The 20,067-nt window shown below is 42.0% G+C and overlaps 1 protein-coding gene across 1 annotated transcript in view; it reads left to right on the top strand.

Annotated features, from left to right (window-relative positions):
• The first annotated feature begins 415 nt into the window (after window positions 1-415).
• The window catches only part of LOC128893416 (uncharacterized), a 32,157-nt gene continuing 12,505 nt past the window's right edge, over window positions 416-20,067 (top strand). The window contains exon 1 of the mRNA XM_054154326.1: window positions 416-1,804. The gene's annotated coding sequence lies outside the window, so the exon portion shown is untranslated. The remainder of the gene's footprint in view (window positions 1,805-20,067) is intronic.

The raw sequence follows: 20,067 nt of genomic DNA, 5'->3' as shown, positions 1-20,067 counted from the left end.
TCTTCGCGCCGATCGCTCCTCCCGTCCGTCCCCCGGGCGAAGTACTCTTCAGCCCCGTCGGGCTGATTTGCATCACGGTTACGAGCTCGTTCGAGCTTGTGGTGGTTATATTACAGAGGAGCGAGTAGGAGACCGGGACAGGCCGGGGAACGGGCGAAAGGGGGACAGACGGTGGTCCCTCTCGCGCGCGTTCCACCCCCAGAGCACCTCGCCAGGAGGCAGCTCGGACACTCATAACAATCATAACAACGGGATCTCGCGGAGTAACTCGCGGACCACCTCCGCGCATCGTAACCGCCCACGGTACCGCCTACGATACCCCCACCGTGCGAAACGAGCATTGGCTGCCGGCTAGGCGGGAGAGAAGCCACGGCGGGTTGCCTTCCCTCGGCTCCAAACCGGAGCCACTACGCAGCCAGACTGCGGACCGTCAGGATTCAGGTCCAAGTTTTCGCGCCGAGCTCCGACCACGCAACGTGCACACCACGCTGCCAGCGACACGAGGCCCGCCTTGGATGTCAGCCCTCGATCCACCGCCAAGTGGAGTCGTTCGAACGCCTTGGATCATCCCTCGCGCTTCATCCGTCAGAACCGGAAGTGTTGGACGCGCCAGCCACGAAGAACCCGGGGAAAAGTTCGCCCTCGAGTTGGACCCCGGTGGCGGGCCGAGACACCCCCAGGTAGCAAAAGAAGCCGGGAGGTTACCGAGGAGGGTTGTTTGTGATACACCGGTGTGATCGACGAGTGTATGGTCTCGAAAGTGATACCAGGGAATCAGAGCGTTGGGGTGCGTGCGCCGTTCTGTCGTCACGTGGACGGAGGAACACACGCACGCTTGGATTCCGGACTCGCTTTTCGCTCTCGAGAAACTGTTGTGTCGTGAACTGATAATTTGTGACTGGGTGAGCCGTGTTTTCGGACACGAGTGCCGCGTGATCGTATCGGTGTCCATAGACTCGCGCGTCGCGGCTGACCATTGACTATCGTCGGACAGTGCCGAGAGGTTTCTTTTCGCGATTTTTGGAGTGCTGGGAGGACTGTTTGAGAAGTTACGTTACCGAGGCCCACGTGTAGCAGGCGTTAAACGTGCCAGGTGGCCTGGACAGGTGGTGTTAATCGATCAACGACGAGCGTCGATCCGAAGGAAAAAATACCGCCGACTCTCGGTGGTGACACAAGGACTCTAATAAACTCCTAATTATCCTCCGCGGGTAATTACACACGTGACACCGTTGCTGTGTCCGTTCTAACGCGAAATTACGCGATAGCCATCGGCCAGTGCCTCACTGACAAATAGAATAATTAAAATCGCATTAAAAGAACGCTCCACCGTCGTTCGTGCCTCCCGCCTTATCTCGCGACGTTGTGTTATACCGCGAGTTACTTTTTTTTCGGAAGCTGCTCCTTTCGAGGATTTCGAGGTTTATTCGACTCCCTGGTGATCGACCGTTCGCTCCTCGATCGCTCCTAATTACTCGCAATTAGCCGGCGTAATTAAGTAGACTGATGTCACGGCGGTCGATGTATTCGTGAATCGTTTGTCCGTCGAGGTCGGTCCATCGAGGCTATTTGTCGTCGTTAGACGACGTGGAGTCGTGAAAGAGAAACGAAGGTGTAAAGGGAACCTGAGTGGAACGCCCCAAGTCGTTTTGTGCACGAGGGGAACGCGAACGACGGGCCCGCTGACGCTGGGAACAAGGCTAGGTTCCATCCAGCAGGTGGCAACGTGCTAAATACATAATAGCAGTCGGTGTAAACCACGTCAGGACGACGTCCCACGTACAGCTGTCACAGATCTCCTTCGGTGAGTGTCAATCTAATGTTTTCTTAACCGGAGGATACGATCCGGGATCCCGGGCTGATAGGACCTCGCGACTCGGCTAAATCGGTCGATTATGATATCTGTCGACCCAGTGAATCCTTACGGGACCATCAATTATGCATTTCGATTGGGAGGTTGGGACGTTTTCAGGTTTAATCGATTACGAGCAGAAATTGCGCGTTTAGGACAATGGAAGAGTAGGTGTTCGAATATTTGGTCAGAGTAATGAGAATTAGAATGCCGCGTGAATGTAAGTTAAAGTATCGCAGACTTATAGAGTTTCTTCTGTCGTCGAAATCGCTTCTATTAAAATTTCATTGGTCCCTGGTTATAAATGTAGGCTATGACAGTATTGTTGGATTAGATATTCATGTCGCAATGGTTGGGTATAAGTATACTTGTGTGGCTGGTTATAAGTTAATAGTAATTTTGATTGTTGTTTACGTTGTACGTCAAAGTCGATAAATAGGAAAAATATGTCGGGATGAGGTTCTTGTATCACGGTCTTTGGTTGTGTAGTTTTATGTCAGAAAATATTTGTGGACCTAGCTTCAACGAATTTGTATCATGACTTACCATTTATTAGCCTGTTAAAAAATGGCAATTAGAAGATCTCGTCTTCGCATGTTACTTCGAGAAAATAGATAACTGAGAAATAAGAATGACGAGAATATTGCAAAATTGCACTGAACACAATCGCAAATCGAACTCGAGAAATAATTCATAAACAGAACAGAAAACATCACAGGAACATCCTGTAGGAACAATCTTAATTTAATTTAACCGTTAGTCTACACGAGCTCTATCAAAAGTCTTCAACCAGTATTCGTTATTTAAAAATTATTGTGATCCTGTGCAACCACGAAAACTTCCACAATTAGAAAACTAAAGCAATTAGAAACACTTTGAAGCCCCTCCAAAAAATTCACGAACCCCTTCAGACTCATTTTCTTCATCCTCTCACCTCCAGAACTAATTTTTCTAGATTTACATTGGAAATCCTCGTAACAATAAATAATATCAATCTCACGAATCCATTCCACTAAACTAAGCATGGAAACTCCGAGTTACAAACCTGAGTTACAAATCCGAGTTCAAACAACGAAGAGACTAGACAAGTCGACGCGAGAAAATAGTATCCATCGATAGTAGGTAGGCGCTTTATCCCGCGAGGCGTTAAAAAGTTTCCATCAAAATTCGGTACGCCGGTGCGCAGCGTGTATTTATATCTGGTCGGCAATTGCGAGGCTCGCGAGCGATAATCGTTGCCCCGATACCATTAAGTTAATCTCAGTAATTAAGAAAGTTACTCCGAGGCCGTGCCGCGCGGGAATGTCTGGTAGCGAGGGATTGAAACCGGCGTCGGGTTTCGCGTCTTTGGTTCGCCGTGGAACGCGGTGATAATTCCCACCGGCTACTTAGCTGCATTCCAATAATTAGGGTGATAATCGCGCGCGTCCGCGTTCTGAAAATGCTAATTGAAGGATTGGCCGAGCGAACGCAGAGGGCTCTTAACCTTCGACGATGTGGACTAGGATCGATGGCGTTGGGAAAGATTCATGAATTGCTTTGGGGGTGACAAACAGAATCGCGGGTAGAAATTTGAGAGGGTAAACAGGACTTAGTTGGGGGTTGATCGCTGCATGAATTTTATTTTGGAGTTTGAGGAAGAGAGATTTCTTTATCTAAAAGATTGTAAAATCTATGCTATTATTAACCCTTCGAGTGCCAAGAAGCGATGTATATTATTGCTCGAAGTTGTTAGTGCTATGGTTCCTTAAGAAATAAATTTTGCTTTACGAAAGCAATCTAGAATAATTTATCTGATGGACATAGATTGATTTGTGCACTTCAGTTTGATTTCAAATATCGTAATACACAATTATGAATAAATTAAATATAACTGATTTATATATACAAAATTAATCGAATAAAAAATAACTGAAAAGATTCATTTTAATAGACAAAACCTTTTCTTCTTTACAAATAAGATTCAAGTTTAAGTCTTTGTGAAAGTATCTTCTTTGTACAAATTTATTTTTTGTTAAGCCTATAACGGTTCTACTTAATATAACTCTCTATAACGGTTTTACTTTTAGTTTTTGTAGTAATAAAGGAAGTCTAACATTTTTTAAGATATTTTTATTTATGATGGTGCACCTTTGCTTAAAATTGTCTGGCATTTCTCGTATATATATGAAAATTTCCTCTGTCATATAAAAGTTTGAGTTCCTTATCGAAACTATACTAAAAACTACCCCTTTAATACTATTTCAAATAGAAGATATTTAACCTAATCATATTGAGAAAACCACACACACTAATTTTCACTTATACTCACTCTCTCTCTCTCTCTCTTAAAAAAAAATAAACCTCCCAGTGCGAGTTCCTCCCAAATCCACACAAAAAACTACCCCTTCGATCCTACCTCCAATATAAAATATTTCACATGCTAATATTAAAAAGCAACACACACAGTAATTTTCACTTGTACTCACTCTCTCTCTCTCTCTCTTCAAAACAATAAACCTCCCAGTGCGAGTTCCTCCAAAATCCACACAAAAAACTACCCCTTCGATCCTACCTCCAATATAAAATATTTCACATGCTAATATTAAAAAGCAACACACACAGTAATTTTCACTTGTACTCACTCTCTCTCTCTTCAAAACAATAAACCTCCAAGTGCGAATTCCTCCTAAATCCACACAAAAAACTACCCCTTCGATCCTACCCCCAATATAAAATATTTAACCTACTCCTACCAAAAAAGCCATACACCCTAATTTTCACTCGCCCCTGCTCCGTTTCTTAAAAAAAAATAATAAACCTCCAAGTGCGAATTCCCCTCGAGTGCACCCAAAAGAATCCATATCGCCCGATCTAAATCGTCCCGCGAGTTATCCCCGAATCGCGTAGTACGCGGCGTGCCGCGTGTCGAGCACGCATGCACTCGTCATGAAAGCAATTAACCAGCGTGCGCATACGCGTCCCAGGTATTTTCGATGAAATGACACCGTCAGTGAACCCCCTCCCGCCCCCTTCTGCCGCCTCTCTCCCTCTCGCGGCACACGTCGGCCGTGCCGCGTCCCCGGACCATGTGATTCGAGAGGTAAATAGGAGCACGTGTTGGCAGCGTGACTACGAGTGACGCTGCGTGGTCGGGGGAGGAACGAAGGTGTACCGGGGAAAACGGTGGCTCGCGGGGGTGCGGTTCGGCGGAACGGGACGGGTGTGGAGGGTAGAAAATCAGTGCCGGCGACCCGGAGGGTAGGAGAGTTCTTTGCTTGCCGCCTCGGGACCATGGGCGAGCGAAAGAGAGAGAGGGTTAAAACGGGCGAGGGAGAGTGCCCGCTTTGCACCGGCTCGAAAGCGGAAGAGAGAAAGAGAGGAGGAAAGTGGCGGTTGATGGAGAGTCGAAGGCGGAAAATCCCAAAGGAAGCACTCCACTCTGGATATCGCTGGGACAGCCGCTGGCGGGAAAGGAAACGGGATGCTGGTGAGCTTTTCTTACCCGAGGTCGTTCTCCACCCTCGTAAATTGATATTTAGACGATGGCAATTCTCGCCCAATTGACGAACTTTCCGATTTCTCGGGACTCCGAAGGATTCTCTTTTTTCGCGATGGGTTTGCGTGGATTCGTAGCATTACTTTTTTTGAGAGTTTATTTACTTTGGAGTTTCTAAATTTGTTAAACTTTGTAGCTTGAATGTCTATTAAAACTTGCTATCTCTATTAAAGCATTTGTCTAAATTAAATGATAGGTTTGATGTTCCCAAATAAATATTCATTATAAACATATATATGTGAAAATGTTTGTGTAAATATTTGTCATGAAACATCTATTTGGAAATATCAAGCTCATCATTTAATGTAGACAGATTTCTTCTGTCTTCTGATTTCTTCAGTTTCAAATTTGATAGCAGACTTTCCAATCGAATTGTACACTAGCAATTGGTTTGTTTTTAATATTTGCTTGTATGGATGTTACCGTTGCATAATGTTCTTTTGAACAAAAGTTAAAAAGATCAGACACACTAATTTTCACTTGTACTCTTTCTCTCTCTCTCTCTCTCTCTCTCTCTCTCTCTCTCTCTTTCTCTCTTAAATTTAATTTGGGAAATCAGGCTTCTAAGGGTTAACGTACATAGAAGGTATGAATACTTATGAGTAGACTGCCGATCTTTATGCATTCATAGGCAATTTGAATGCGCAAGAACCTACAAAACCCAAACAATGTGCAAGAATATAAAAAGGATTGAAAGTAAAGTTCATGTTACAACATTTGCAGAATAAAATAAATTCCTATTTAGATTCAATTTTTGTAGTCACGTTCGCAAAGATTTCATTTTCCATAAAGATCCGCAGTCTACTTATGAGACTGCCTGGAGAATTAACAATTGGAAAATGTAATACAGCTAAGTATCTAAAGACAGTTATCTCAAAGATAAATTTTAGATTTGTCTTAGATCTTTCTGCTTTATTGTTCCATCAATTTTACATTTGATTTATTCGGAGTCCTGAAGCACCTACACGAAAAACTTTTACATCCCTCCCTCGTTCATTTGGTAAATGCAATATTAGCTAAGTATCTAAAGACAGTTATTTTAGAGACAAGTTTTGCCTCATTTCTTCTAAATTTTATCGATGCAATTTGCAACGTTCCTTCAATTTTATACATAATTTATTCAGACGTCTAAAGCAGCCGTTACAATCCTCCCTCAACTACACTTAGTCTAGATTACAAAAAAAAATAATCCTTATACCCTAATAGCATAATAATATAGGAATACAAAAGCGTATCATGTCTCGAAGTAAAGGAGATATAAAAGTGCGGTGGTCATGAGTAATAGAGTCGGAAACGAGGATATTGTCCAGGTCAAGAAAAGTAATCGATGCTTTCCCCTTCTTAAATCCTTCCACATTTCTCCTCGTTCCTCCGGGCGTTTATCCTCCGTCTCTATTCTCCTTTTCCCTCCGGCTCGTCAACCCCCGTTTGCAGCCCCATTCAGCTCCCTTTTACCCGATTCAACCCCTGCCGACGATCCGGCGCGCGATAACATTTCGCTCGACAACTTACCCACTTCCAGCTCGCTTTGTAGCCTTGCTTCTCTATTTTCCATCCGGCGCCCTCCATCGATTATCGACTCACGAATCACCGCCGCTAAGCAAGTTACGCCACCGTCTTCGGGCGTCAAATGTGAATCGAGTGTTTCCCCGTCCGTACCTCCGTGCACGGCGCGATATCGCGTTATTAATCGGCCGACACACGTGTCCCCCTCGTGTGTTTGATTAAACAATTTCCGGTAAATAGGAAGCCCGTTTTTGTTTCCTTCTTGCTCGACAATTCCGTTCTTTTTCTCGTTTATTCAATTTCGCCGCGGAACGACTCCCGATCGACTCTGGCCATTTATGGATCATTAAGGAGGGGACATGTCCTCGTATCATTCGGAGATTAAAGGAAATGTGGAATTTTTGATGAATTCAAATAGTTGCTAAAATAGTTTCTAAAATGGTTGCTTTTGTAGAGGAATGTTCTGGAGGAGATGTACATAATTTTTCGGGGTTATCGAACTATAGCAAACTGGGATCAAACTATGTCTAAATCTTGGAAGCTTTATTTTTTATTATTTTGTAATGCTCACTTCGCTTAACTTCTTTTCGATGAAATATATGAATGCAATATCCCGTCTCCCATAGATAAGAATAAGGAATGAAACGAAAACACAAATCGGTTCAAATCTCCGTGTCCTATCTCTCGTAGAAACTCCTATATTCATGAATGACAACGTTTTTCAGTGAAGAATATTCAATCAAAGAAATTATTACACGGTGTTACTATATTTAAGAAAGCCAATCGAGAATTTTGAATTTAATTTTCATATATAGAAATAAAAATCGTGTGTTTATTTAGAATAATAAATAAAAGAGAAACAGACTCCTAAACTTCTAAAATTAAATAATTTCTGATAAAGTAAATCCTGAAACCAACCATATTTCTGCGTATGAACAATTGAATAGTGCTTCGAGCTTTGAGCTGAATATTCTTCGATGATGTAAAGCCTCAAACTAACCATATTTCTGCGTATGAACATTGTGAATCGTGCTTCGAGCTTTGAGCTTAATATTCTTCCACAAAATAAAACCTCAAACCAACTATGTTTATACGTATGAACATGTGAATAGTGCTTCGAGCTCTGAGCTGAATGTTCTTCCACAAAGTAAAGCCTCAAATCAACCGTATTTCTGCGTATGAACATTGTGAATAATGATTCCTACTCTGAGCTGAATATTCTTCCACCAAGTAAAGCCTTAAACCAACCATATTTCTTCATATAAACATTAAACAGTACTTCGAACTTCGTCTTGAATATTCTTCCACCTTCTCTTCAAATAAAAGACCTACCCATCCTCTAAAACAGCCATTCATGATTCAAGCTTCCGGCTCACAGCTACCACTCTCATTGACAGGCCATTTCAAGAGTGTCCCAGTGATCTGCGCGCAAGAATTAACTTTCCAAGCGTTTTTTACGGGCAGACAAGGAACGGAATCGTCCCCTGCGCGATGTCTTTCTTCCTTTTGAAACGATTCCCCGTCGATGCTTGCAATTGGACGACGCTACGCCCCGTGGCGCGAGGCTATGCGTGCGGTGTCATTAATTCTAATAATTCATAAAGAAGCACGCACGTGCGTAATCAGGGCGGGGAGGCTCACGCATCGGGGGACAGAGTGATGCTACGGCACGAGTGTTTTTGTACGCTCGATGCTCCTAATAGACCTAATTTGCGTGTAAAAGCACTCCCGAGATTTCCGTGCCTCGTCGCCCTATTGAGGACTCCTTCCCGCCTCGGCTACCAGTCGGGAGAAGAGGGTCCCGAGAAGAATTTAAATTCCTCGAAGAATGGCCCGATGTTCCACGCATATTTCACGCCTTCCCCCTTTTTTTCCTCGTCTCGCGTGTACGCGATTTTTCTGTCGGTCGTTTGCACGATTGCGGAGTCGATTCGACGATGTGCGACGGCGAGAACTGAGACTGACTAGAACGCTTGGGATTGGTTAATTCTGGGGATTCGATTAGGGTCAGCTGGATGAGGAATGTCTTTTCGAAGGCAGTGGACAGTGACGTGATTAGAACGAGTGTGTAAATGTGGCTGTGGTTCTAATACGTGTGTGCGAAGAAGAGATATGTAGTTTTGGTATTACCAAATTGGATATTTCAGTGTATGTATATTTATATCAACATATTTTATTTTAATATTTATCGTTACGAGGAAATAAAATGCACCATATTTTTAGTCTTGTAAGAAGGGTCTTTTGGTGCCTAGAGTTTATTTATTTACAGATATTTAGGTTTGAAATCTACAATTAACACCTAATGCTGCTTAACATTTTTTTTTTAATTTCATTTGAAAATTGATTCTTCAAACATGAGTGTGAAGAATGCGGTATTCGCGAGGAGGGATCTTCCATATTTACCGACAAATTCTAATGTGTAAATATTTCATATTTCTCCTTCTTTATTTTCTATTTCAACGTGTTTCTTTAGTTGTAAAAAGCCGGGCGGTGTATTTAAATATTAATTTATATTATACATTTATCTATTACATAATAGATTTTCATATATATCTATATATAAAATCTTACCTATTACGATGTATACGTATTTATAAATAATTTCATATATACATATTAATAATTAATTGGAATTATATTATAGTACGTGTGTCATATAATTTTAATTCATAAATAAATATAGACAATCAATCTCAAATATCAATAGAAAACTAACTGTATTATTAATTCCAAATCTGATCGATCGGCGAGTACCCCCGAAGCAAAACGGTTAATCCTTTTACAAGGGAGGGGAAAAGGGGTCCAATGAACCGAGCGGAGCGCGTTTTTGGGCCAGATGTTAATTCCGACGACTCAGCGTGAGCCGCGAAGGCGGTTCGGTACGTAAATACATCTTCAGCAGGGGGTACCATTATAATGGGCATGTGCGGTTAAAGTTCTATTTGTGGTAATTCGGAGTTTAATGCACTCACGCTCTGATTTAGCCGACGGGCTGACACTTTTTTTGCCCGGGCGCAAACCCCAACGACGGCGGCGCCGTAAAACATGAAATATTCTTCCTGCGCCTCTGAGGATAGCTCGCCTACGCAGCGAGTACCGTCGTCATATTTTCCATCTTCCGCGGCAAATTTTTGATACCGATTTAACGCCATCGCGGCTCTGGCTTCGCTAGAGTTATTTCTGGAGCTGCGTGTATAGACGTCTTCGAACAGTGTTAACGATAGCGATCCAGGAATTAATTAATAAAAGAAAATGAAGCATTTCTGCTGATCTGAAAAATCTTTGCGTCATTCAGGGACAAGCTTCTTGAGCTACGGAGAAATTCTGTATTCAGTTTCGGGTCGTTGTTTATCGCCCAGCACTATTTCTTCGTGAACTGTTCTATTCTGTTCTGCTGTTTTCGATTCGTCATGCATACTTCCTGAGAATTCTAATGTGGACGCGATGTGGATGAGTCTTGAGGCGCGATTATGAGAACGAGTGTTTAGGAAGTTTAGGAGTGTTTAGGTTTGTGAAAAGAAGCAATGTGCACGATAGGGTACCATAGAATGTTAATTATGTATTTCATAGTTTATAATGTTATAAATAAATAAATATACTCGGTATTCGAAAAAGTTCGTGGCGTTTCTTAACCATTTCATCTCAACCATCATTTCATCGCATCGTTCTGTGATTGGTCGACCACGTGATCTTTGACATTACAATTTTGATAGAGCATTTTGTCTGTGAACACCACAAATTTTATCACAAGCCTGCATTCTCGCCTTGATCTAGCGACAAAACGCCACGAACTTTTTCGAATGCCCATTATATATCAAGGGTGTAACAAAGGAATGATCTAGATTACCATTTATTCGGAGTCCTGAAGCACCTACACGAAAAACTTTTACATCCCTCCCTCGTTCATTTGGTAAATGCAATATTAGCTAAGTATCTAAAGACAGTTATTTTAGGGATAAGTTTTGCCTCATTTCTTCTAAATTTTATCGATGCATTTTGCAGCGTTTCATGAATTTTATATATGATTTATTCAGACGTCTAAAACAGATGTCATATTCCTCCCTCAACCACACTTAGTCTAGATTAACAAAAAAATAATCGTTATACACCCTAATAGCATAATAATAGAGCAATACAAAAAGCGCACATCGCTCCAAGTACAACATAATCCTCGATACATAATGAAAAGTCACTATATCGTCTGCGCCTCAACCCGCCACATTTCTTCCTACGTGTCACGAGATAATCTGGACATGATCCAAGTCCACTTCTGTTCGATTTTGAAGTTTCACAGCCTTGATCTACACGATCAGCCATCGCATCTGCCGCCGGTTTGGTCACACCCATGCTTTGATGTTCCAGTATGGTTCAACATGCAATAAGATTAGGAGATTGAGTTATTCCCATTCGCATGATTCGTTATGTGAAATTCTACGAATGCGAGTTTATTAGAAACGAGGGATTATACGGATATTTTTATTTTCAGGGATTGAAGCCAGGATTAATTACCAATTTTGTATCTAGAATAATGACATCGACTTTCGAGAAATAACTGCATGGTAAATTACTATATTATTCAAATATTAATCTAACGAGATAATATACTTTGAGTGCTAATTTATCATAACTTGATGGAATATACTGATATTTTTATTCTAAGAGGTTGAATCCAGAATTAAATACCAATTTTATATTTTGAATAATTTTATATTTTGAAGACGTCGATTATCGAGCAATAACTACCATACTAAATTACTCAATAATCTAAATATTATCACGAATTCACTTCTTCCTAATCAAGTAGCAAGCTCATACTCTTCAAGCTCGTACTCCACAATCTCGTACGTCCTTTCACAGACCGCGTTCGACCCCATATTCGAACTGGAATATATGTCACAGGCTCGAAGAAAGAATCCAATTCTTCCGTCACCGTCCGAGCTCTCCTAATGGCTCTAAACTGGTTCGAGGCAGCAACGATTCGGTTAAATGTCGTCGCCCGTTGTAGCAGGTTCCTCCCACGGGGGACAGCCGTGGCGTATCGAGTGATTCGAATTAATCTTTAACGCACGTACGTACGTAAGCGCGCCGGCTAAGTGCCGGGCCGAGGTAATGGTCGTTTCGTGCGATACCGTTCCGTCAGAAATCCGAGGGGCTTTGTCCCGAGTCACGAAACGCAAGGATTAAACTGTACAGCGGCCCCGTTAATGCGACTGTGCGAATGCTTCGTCGAGGATACACGGCTTCGCATGGACGACTCTGCGTTACGCGAGCCGGACCCTCGATCGGCCAAGTGTCCATAAATCGGTACCGGAACGGGTTCCAATCCGATGTTTCCGCCCCCAAGATCCGCGATCCTCGCCGCTCGGTAGTCGCAACCTTTGCAGTCTTTAAGGTCTTAGTTGGCGATTGGCCAAGGTTATTGCGAATTCATCATTAGGGCATCGGCGAGGTTGAGTTAATGGCTTTGCTCTGCTCTGCTTTATTTACCACGGCGTTACTGTGTTAGTACAAATCGTAGCATCTTTTTAAATTTTGTCGATGTAACTTGCTTTACTCTTGTGTATAAATTTATGACACCCAATTCCAAGTGGACTGCAGGTTCTAGTAGATTCAACCGTTCTAGTCAGACACGTCGTCAACTTTCTTAAATATCCTCACACAATCACACTCGACAATATTCCTTTTCAAATTCATTAGTCCTAATTATTACCTATATTAGATACTTTTACACCAAAATCAGATCCACCAAATCCCTTCAATTCAGTCTTTGTCAATCTTCAGCAAAAGTATTCCAAAGCTTTACTATTATACGTACATTAAATATGTATTGAACAACAAAACAATAAATTTTATTTTAATTTTTAACCGACTTCGAAGAGGAGGAGGTTACTCAATTCGACATATATATATTGTTTTTTTTTTTTTATAAAATTCGCTGCTCCATAGTTTTAGTATCGTTTGCAGCATCTTTTGCATTTATTGGGGAGGTTGAGTTAATGACTCTGCTTTATTTACAGGATATTATTGCATTAGTACAATGTATAGAATAACCGTGCATTAGTCTTATATTGAATCTTATCATTTTTATAATATTCTGTGCTCCATAGTTCTAGTATCATGTGCAGTATATCTTGCATTCATTGAGGAGGTTGAGTTAATGGCTCTGCTTTACTTGCAGGGTGTTATTGCATTAGTACAATGTATACTAACCACGCATCAGTCTCATATTGAATCTTAACACTTTACTAACCAGTAGTGATTGCAGATATCATTAAATTCAATAATACTTTATATTTTCACAAAGTTAGTACTATTCAATCTTTATTTTATCTATTAAAATTTTCGATTAATATTTATATAATATATTATCCAGCAAAAGTCTATTAATATTCTACCGGTCGATAAAGTGTTAATATTCTTATAACATTAACTGCCTTATAGCTTGTAATACTGTTTACAGTATCTCTTACATCCCTTTGCATATCTGTTAATATTTGTATAACATATCATCTAGCAAAAATCTATTAATATTCTACCAGTCGATAAAGTGTTAATATTCTTATAACAGTGACTACTTTATAATGTGTAATCCTCTTTACAGTATCTCTTACATCCCTTTGCATATCTCTTGGGGTACATTTATGATCATCTGTATATCTACAAAGGCTAACCTTTAGCAATAGAAGCAAAGAATGCGGTATTATCTTCCCCGGTCACGAATTAAAAAGAATGAACTACAATCCTAGATCGCGAAACATCTTTCTAATCCGTGGTCGTTAGATAATTTTTCTCCTACAAATCTCTCCCCGGACTAAAAGAAACAATATCACTGGCGATCACGCGAGAGCCTAAACAACGAACTCGCGCGTATTTCACGGTGGCTTTTGTCACCCTAGGTTTCATTGAATCGCACGCAAGCACAGCCGAAGCTTCTTTCTCTGTCTGTTTCGCGTTATGAACGCGACCCAGGCGCCACAATGGCACGATTATGCGTTGCCATTAGACCGCTCGATTGATTACGGGATCGTGAAAAAAAGGACTCGACAAGGACAATGTCGCGATGGGCGGTTGCCAACTGGTCCCGCTGGGATCATTTTATTGGCCGCGTTTCAAGTAGGAGGGTTACTCATGCTGCCTTCTTCCACGTTTTGCCTCTCTCTTCCGCCTTTTCTTCTTCTTCTGACCCCCCCTCGCACGCGACCTTGGACTTTCTGCCTTCGCCGCTCGCAGAATTTGATATACACTGCGGTGGATTGCGAAGCCACTGGGTAGATTAGAGGTAGATTAGACCTAGAAGGATAATAGAAATCTAGACCTTTTTTTTTGTTGCTATGGTGGTGGAGAAAATCTTCAATAATATTTTCAGAAATATTTGACAATGCTTGATTTTATCTCACTATACATTATAGAAACATTCGGAGAATAGTTGAAATAGCATCCAGGAACCCAGACCTAACCACATTTAGGTTCAAGAAATCGTTGATAAATAGTTGTTAACATATTCAAAAGTGTTTGAATATGTTTTCCTTCAAGAATCGACCTGAAGCCTTCATAAGTGTTTCATAACTCAATATTTTCAGGTATATTTGACAATGTTTGATTATGTCACTATAAATTTTGCAAAATATTTGAAGAACAGTTGAAATAGAACCCAGTTACATTGTCCCAAACTAAGAAGACACCTCCTCCTGACATTAACCCTACATACACACTTCACCACCCTCCTTTCAACTGAACCACTTCCGAACCGCTGAACCAAATACCGCTCTTCTTTTTCTTCTGCTCTGTGCCCAACCCGATTGACATCAGAAATTAGGTTCTCCGCAGTCACGACCTAAACACGCTAATTTCTCGCCCGTAACGCCGCCTAACATCGGTTCCGGAAGTGGACGCGTGCCTCTCTCACCGGGGCGCGACACGTATACCAGGAAATCGAACCGGCGCATAAAGCGTGCCAGCGGCGTGTCTGAGAAACCGCGGGTAGTTGCGCGGCATGCGCGGCCATATGGCGATTATCCGCGTTCGGTTATTTATAGTTCCCCGTCGAGGCGTTGCTGAGGAGCGTCGTTCAGAAACGGAGCGCGTTTTGCGCGATGAATTTGACCGAGCCTAAAATTCTAAAACGGCTGGCAAGTCTTGGCCGGCCACGAATCGGTCTCATAAATCGTGGCCCCGGACTTTGGGCGGTTTACACGCACCTCCGCGGCTACGCTGGAGGCGGCCAGCGAGAAGCGGAGGAGGAAAGGAGAGAGACACGGTCACCTAGGGTCAGAACGATGGAGCCAGAGGTGGGGAAGACTATGTGGAAACTAGCTGCCGGCCAGAGGCGCGCGGTTGTTTCTAAACCCACCTTATCTACTAGCCCCTATAATAAGCTGCGATCTGAGACCGTATATCCCACCCACAAACATACACGCACACGTACGCGCGCGGAAGAAGCCCGGTTAAGCGTAGACACGCTCGTACCGGTACACACAGCCGGTCCGAAGGAGCTACCCGCAATTCCTGGACGCTTATTCACGGTGTTGCGGACCACGGAGCGCTTGCAATTACAAGCTGGTCAACATATAATTATCCCCAATGACCATAAATTACCAGATTTTTATGCGCAACATTCTTAATTACCCTTTGAATTAACATCAATCAACCCCGTTAATTGCACGCTGCTGCTAGCGCTGCCGGCATCGCTGTGTTCTCCTCGGCATCATCCTCGGCTTACTGGACGACGATAATACGAAAACATGATGCCTAGCCCCGAAGCGAGGACGAGAAATATCGAAAAAGGGCCCAGGTAAGAGGGGACCGAGGCATAAGTCGAGGGACACAACCGGGAGTCGCGACGAAGTCGCCCCCAGGGTGGCTTTCGGTGGTTAAACGTCTGATCGTTGGCGTGCTTGAGAGGAGGGTCGAGGGTAGACAGAGAGGAAACCTCGCGTCGGGCTCGTGACGGCTCGTCGCATAATGCACGCGTTTTAATTGCCTCCCTAGACACTCGAACGATCCTCGTATCAATGGTCCCGGTGTTTTAATTGCATATTCGATTACGTGGACTTTCACCGGGTGATCTCGTCAGCAATTATCGCTCGAGGAGCCATGCCAGGATGCACCCGATGAAAGCAGGTACTCGTTGTTCGATGAAAAGATTTGGCAGCCGCGATTTCCTGGGAAAATTGACCGGAGTTGGTTAAATCGATGGCCTGCGACCCCTCGTTTCGTCGGCTGTCTTAAGATGACCCGTCTAGAAGACTCCCGGGGAGTCGGATTGACCCTCTTCTGGAGAAAGGGGTGCTTCAGTTTGATCATTATCGACTGATCAAAGTGAGGCGAACTGGACGTTTTACTGGACGTGATCGGACCAGCGAACGTAGTAATGAATTGTAATATGAAGGGGACTGTGGACACATTTTGGGGAAGATTCAGGGTTATTTGTAGCATTTTTAGGGAAGGAATGACATTTATAGTCAATTTGGTAAGTAGAGTTGAAGACTGCAAAATACAGAATATTCAAGCATTATAGAACGGTGTGAATACTGCGTAATACTGCGAAATATAGAATATTTCAGCAAAATACAGAATATTTCAGCAAAATAGAGCTCCATACTGCAAAATGCAGAGTATTTAGCATCATAGAGCATAATACACGATATAATAGCACAATGCAGCGAGATACAATGGAATTCTACATATTACAACACGCTATAAGACAAAATGTATCTGCAAATACAGCATAATTGTACGTAATACGGAATATTTCAGCAAAATAGAGCTTAATACTGCAAAATGCAGAGTATTTAGCATCAACGATCATAATTCAAGATATAATAACACAATGCAGCAAGATACAATGGAATTCTATACATAGCAACACGGTATAATACATAATGTATCTGTAGAATTGAACATACTTCTGCGCAATACAGGATATTTCAGCAAAACAGATCTTGATACTGCAAAATACAGAATGATCAGCATCATAGATCATTATACACTGTATAATAGCACAATGCAGCAAGATACAATGGAATTCCACATATCGCAACACAGTGTAATACTGCAACATAGAGTGAATTACAAAACAAACTTGCAAACGGGGGCTTAAAACTGCAAAATACAGAACATTCGAGCATCATAGAACATAATGGATCGAATAAAAGCATACTGTATCACATACAACGTAATACTACTTATCGCAAGACAATAGAATACTGCAAAATACAGTGAATTACAGAACAAACTTGCAAATTAGAGTTTTTGAAGGTGATACAGGTCTGAATACAAATGAAAAGAAATGATATGTATACATCCCTTAATAAGTGGAAATGTTGTGGAACAAAATGGTACCTATAAGTACCAGTCCCATAAGTATTCGTGTACCTTCTATGAGAAATTTGTTTAATTTAAATGAATGCTTCATGTTTACAAGTAAATTTATACACATGTAAATATATACATGTGGGAAGTTTATTTGTTTACATATTTATAATGGAAAATTGATTTAAAAACATGAAGCCTATCATTTAAGTTAGACTCTTCAATAGATGTATTGGGTACGAATACTGATGGGATTGACTGTATATAATTCAATAAATATATATCAATATTTATCTCAACCTTTGAATTTTTCTTAAAAATTCACACGAACTTCCTGGACAACCCAGTAAAAAGAGAGATGATCCAAGAAAGAATTGTTTGGAAGCCTCGCTATAATTTACTGAATATTAATGTGTAATTACTATGATGTGTATTACTATTAAGGAGGTTGTGATTGAGCAATGTAGGCCAAAAGCGTGATATATTCTCGACTCGACTGTCCATAAATAGTTAGAGGCTAGACTGAGTTTCAGCCAGCAGAATTTTCACGAAAGCTTTCATTAAATAATCCGATTCCGGTTCGCTAAAGACTCTGCAAGTTTGACGATCATCCAGGACGTCGACGACAACATCTGAAGCCCCGTGACGCGTAACGAAGGAAACGTGGTGCATTATCAAGTGGCGGCAATCGAAGAACGCGCGACCCGAAGTCAACGGCGCAGGTATAAATACTTTGGAATTGGACTCGCAATTATGCGCGGGCACGGTTATCCGTAATCGGCAAAGTGGAAGGTTATTTCCGTGCAGGATTCAGCGATGATCGATCCTCTTCTGAATCCGAGCGGAAACACGACGCCTCTCGAAGGCCAAACGCGAAGGTAGCAATTTTCAAATATTAAGGCTTGAATGACACTTGAACGATCACGGTTGTAATCATTTACGATTTCTTCGTCCCGTTTCGGCGGAGATCCTCCTTCCGTTTCACCTATCACGATTCGAGTGGGGCGATGCGCGATACGCTAATGAAACCGCACTCTCATTAAAGCATCCAAATCGACGATACTAATTGGCCCCAGCTTTCGGAATACCCGGCATTATACCTCAGGATGCGATATAATAATCGTTGCGGACGAATTCGGTTTGGACAGCCGGTGGTTAAAGCGTCTAGTAATTTCACGGACGCGACCCTAGACCGATTAATACCATTCCGACGGAAATTAACGACCGCAAATGGAAAAAAGGGTGGTCCTCGTTCGACCGTCGGACGTCGAAGATCGCTCGAAGTCGCTGGCATTCGCGACGTACACGGCTCATCCGCGTCTTCTTCGGGTTCGGATTCTGTCGACTGCCCTAAGGTATTCGGGAAATGTGAAGTTACGTATGCTATAAACCTTTCTGAAAAATATCTCTTAATATTTTTGAGTTAATAAGAGAAGAAGTAAGATACTAAATCAAACATCGGAATATTACAATAGGTAAATCTAAATAAAAAAATTGAGTACAAGGATAATTTCTCAAGCAAAAATTATACTAGAACAAAGGAAGTTTTAGTGAAGGTTTCTGTTGACAAATTAACTACAAGAATATATAAAAAGATTTATTTTTATTTATTTATTTCGGTAGGAAAGTCAATTTTACACAGACGCAGTCAATCCCATAAGCATTCATACCTTTCATGTCTGTTGACAAAATTTGTCTTAATTAATAATAGCATTGGTGTCTCCAAATAAACTTTACACTTATTTGGAAACATCAAACCTACCACTTAATTTAGACATTCTTCGATACATGTTAAAGATACGAATATTTGAGAGTGATTGTATTGCTGGGCAATACGATGAGGTAAGGTGTACTGTACCTTAATCAGTGGCACGTATTACCAGTACAAAGAGCATGCAAGACAACTCCAATGGCTTGATGTGCAACCAATACGTAGCTTTGAGTCTTTGGACTTGGAGGCAATTAACAGAGGAATCTACAAAGTGCATAAATTCATCCATCTGGATTCTTGTTATATTTAAGTACTCAAACAGTGACCTGTTCTTTGAAGCCTGTCACCTCAGACAATTTTGAAATTCTCAGATCATTCTACAGAATTCTAAGTGCATAAATTCATCACTCAATATCTTGTCATATTTGAATCCTTAAACATTGATCTGTTCTTTGTAGCCTGTCACCTCAGGAAATTTTAAAATTCTCACTTCATTCTGCCTCTTAATACACACTTGTACCAAACAAGTTACATCACGAGGCCATCTAGGAAATTTTCAGAAGATCAAACCTTGACGATAATTTCTCGGCGATCGACGACTTACATTAATCACTCGCACTCAGTTATTCCCAGAAACTCTGAACGACAGCGTCCTAACGAAACAGCAGCAATTACCTGGTTACGTGTCGCGTTAGCATCCCGTCAAGAGCCAATCGGTTGTCTCGCAATCATCGAAGGTGTCTTCGTCACTTCCCTGGGAGCCCTTGGTTCCCTTTTGCCTGTCCGTTCGCTGTTTTAAAAACTGGCGAGAAATATTTGCACGACGACCATTATAAAACGCCTTTCATGAGGGACAAAGTAGCTGGCGGGCAGGGAAGGTGCGCGCTCCCGCCCTTTGACAATAATTTGTCCAGAATAACCGGCTCGTTTCTCTCTACCTCTTCGCTCTTCCGCTCGATGATCCATCCAGCCGTTCGTCATAGGCGCTTTTAAAAAAGTGAACCGCTGGACTCGGGCCAGCGCAAAAATAGAAGCAGATGTTGTTAGTTGCGTTCACCAAGTACACGAACCGCGGCTTCGACGATGGATACCCGGTCCTGGGACCCCACAGAGTCTCTTCTGGGGCGTGGAACGGAGAAACGGAGGATG

The sequence above is a fragment of the Hylaeus anthracinus genome, unplaced genomic scaffold, assembly GCF_026225885.1.
Source record: "Hylaeus anthracinus isolate JK02 unplaced genomic scaffold, UHH_iyHylAnth1.0_haploid 27474, whole genome shotgun sequence".
NCBI classification, from domain to species: domain Eukaryota; kingdom Metazoa; phylum Arthropoda; class Insecta; order Hymenoptera; family Colletidae; genus Hylaeus; species Hylaeus anthracinus.
The sequence above is the reverse complement of the archived record's forward strand: the minus strand, read 5'-3'. Positions and strand labels throughout refer to the sequence as shown.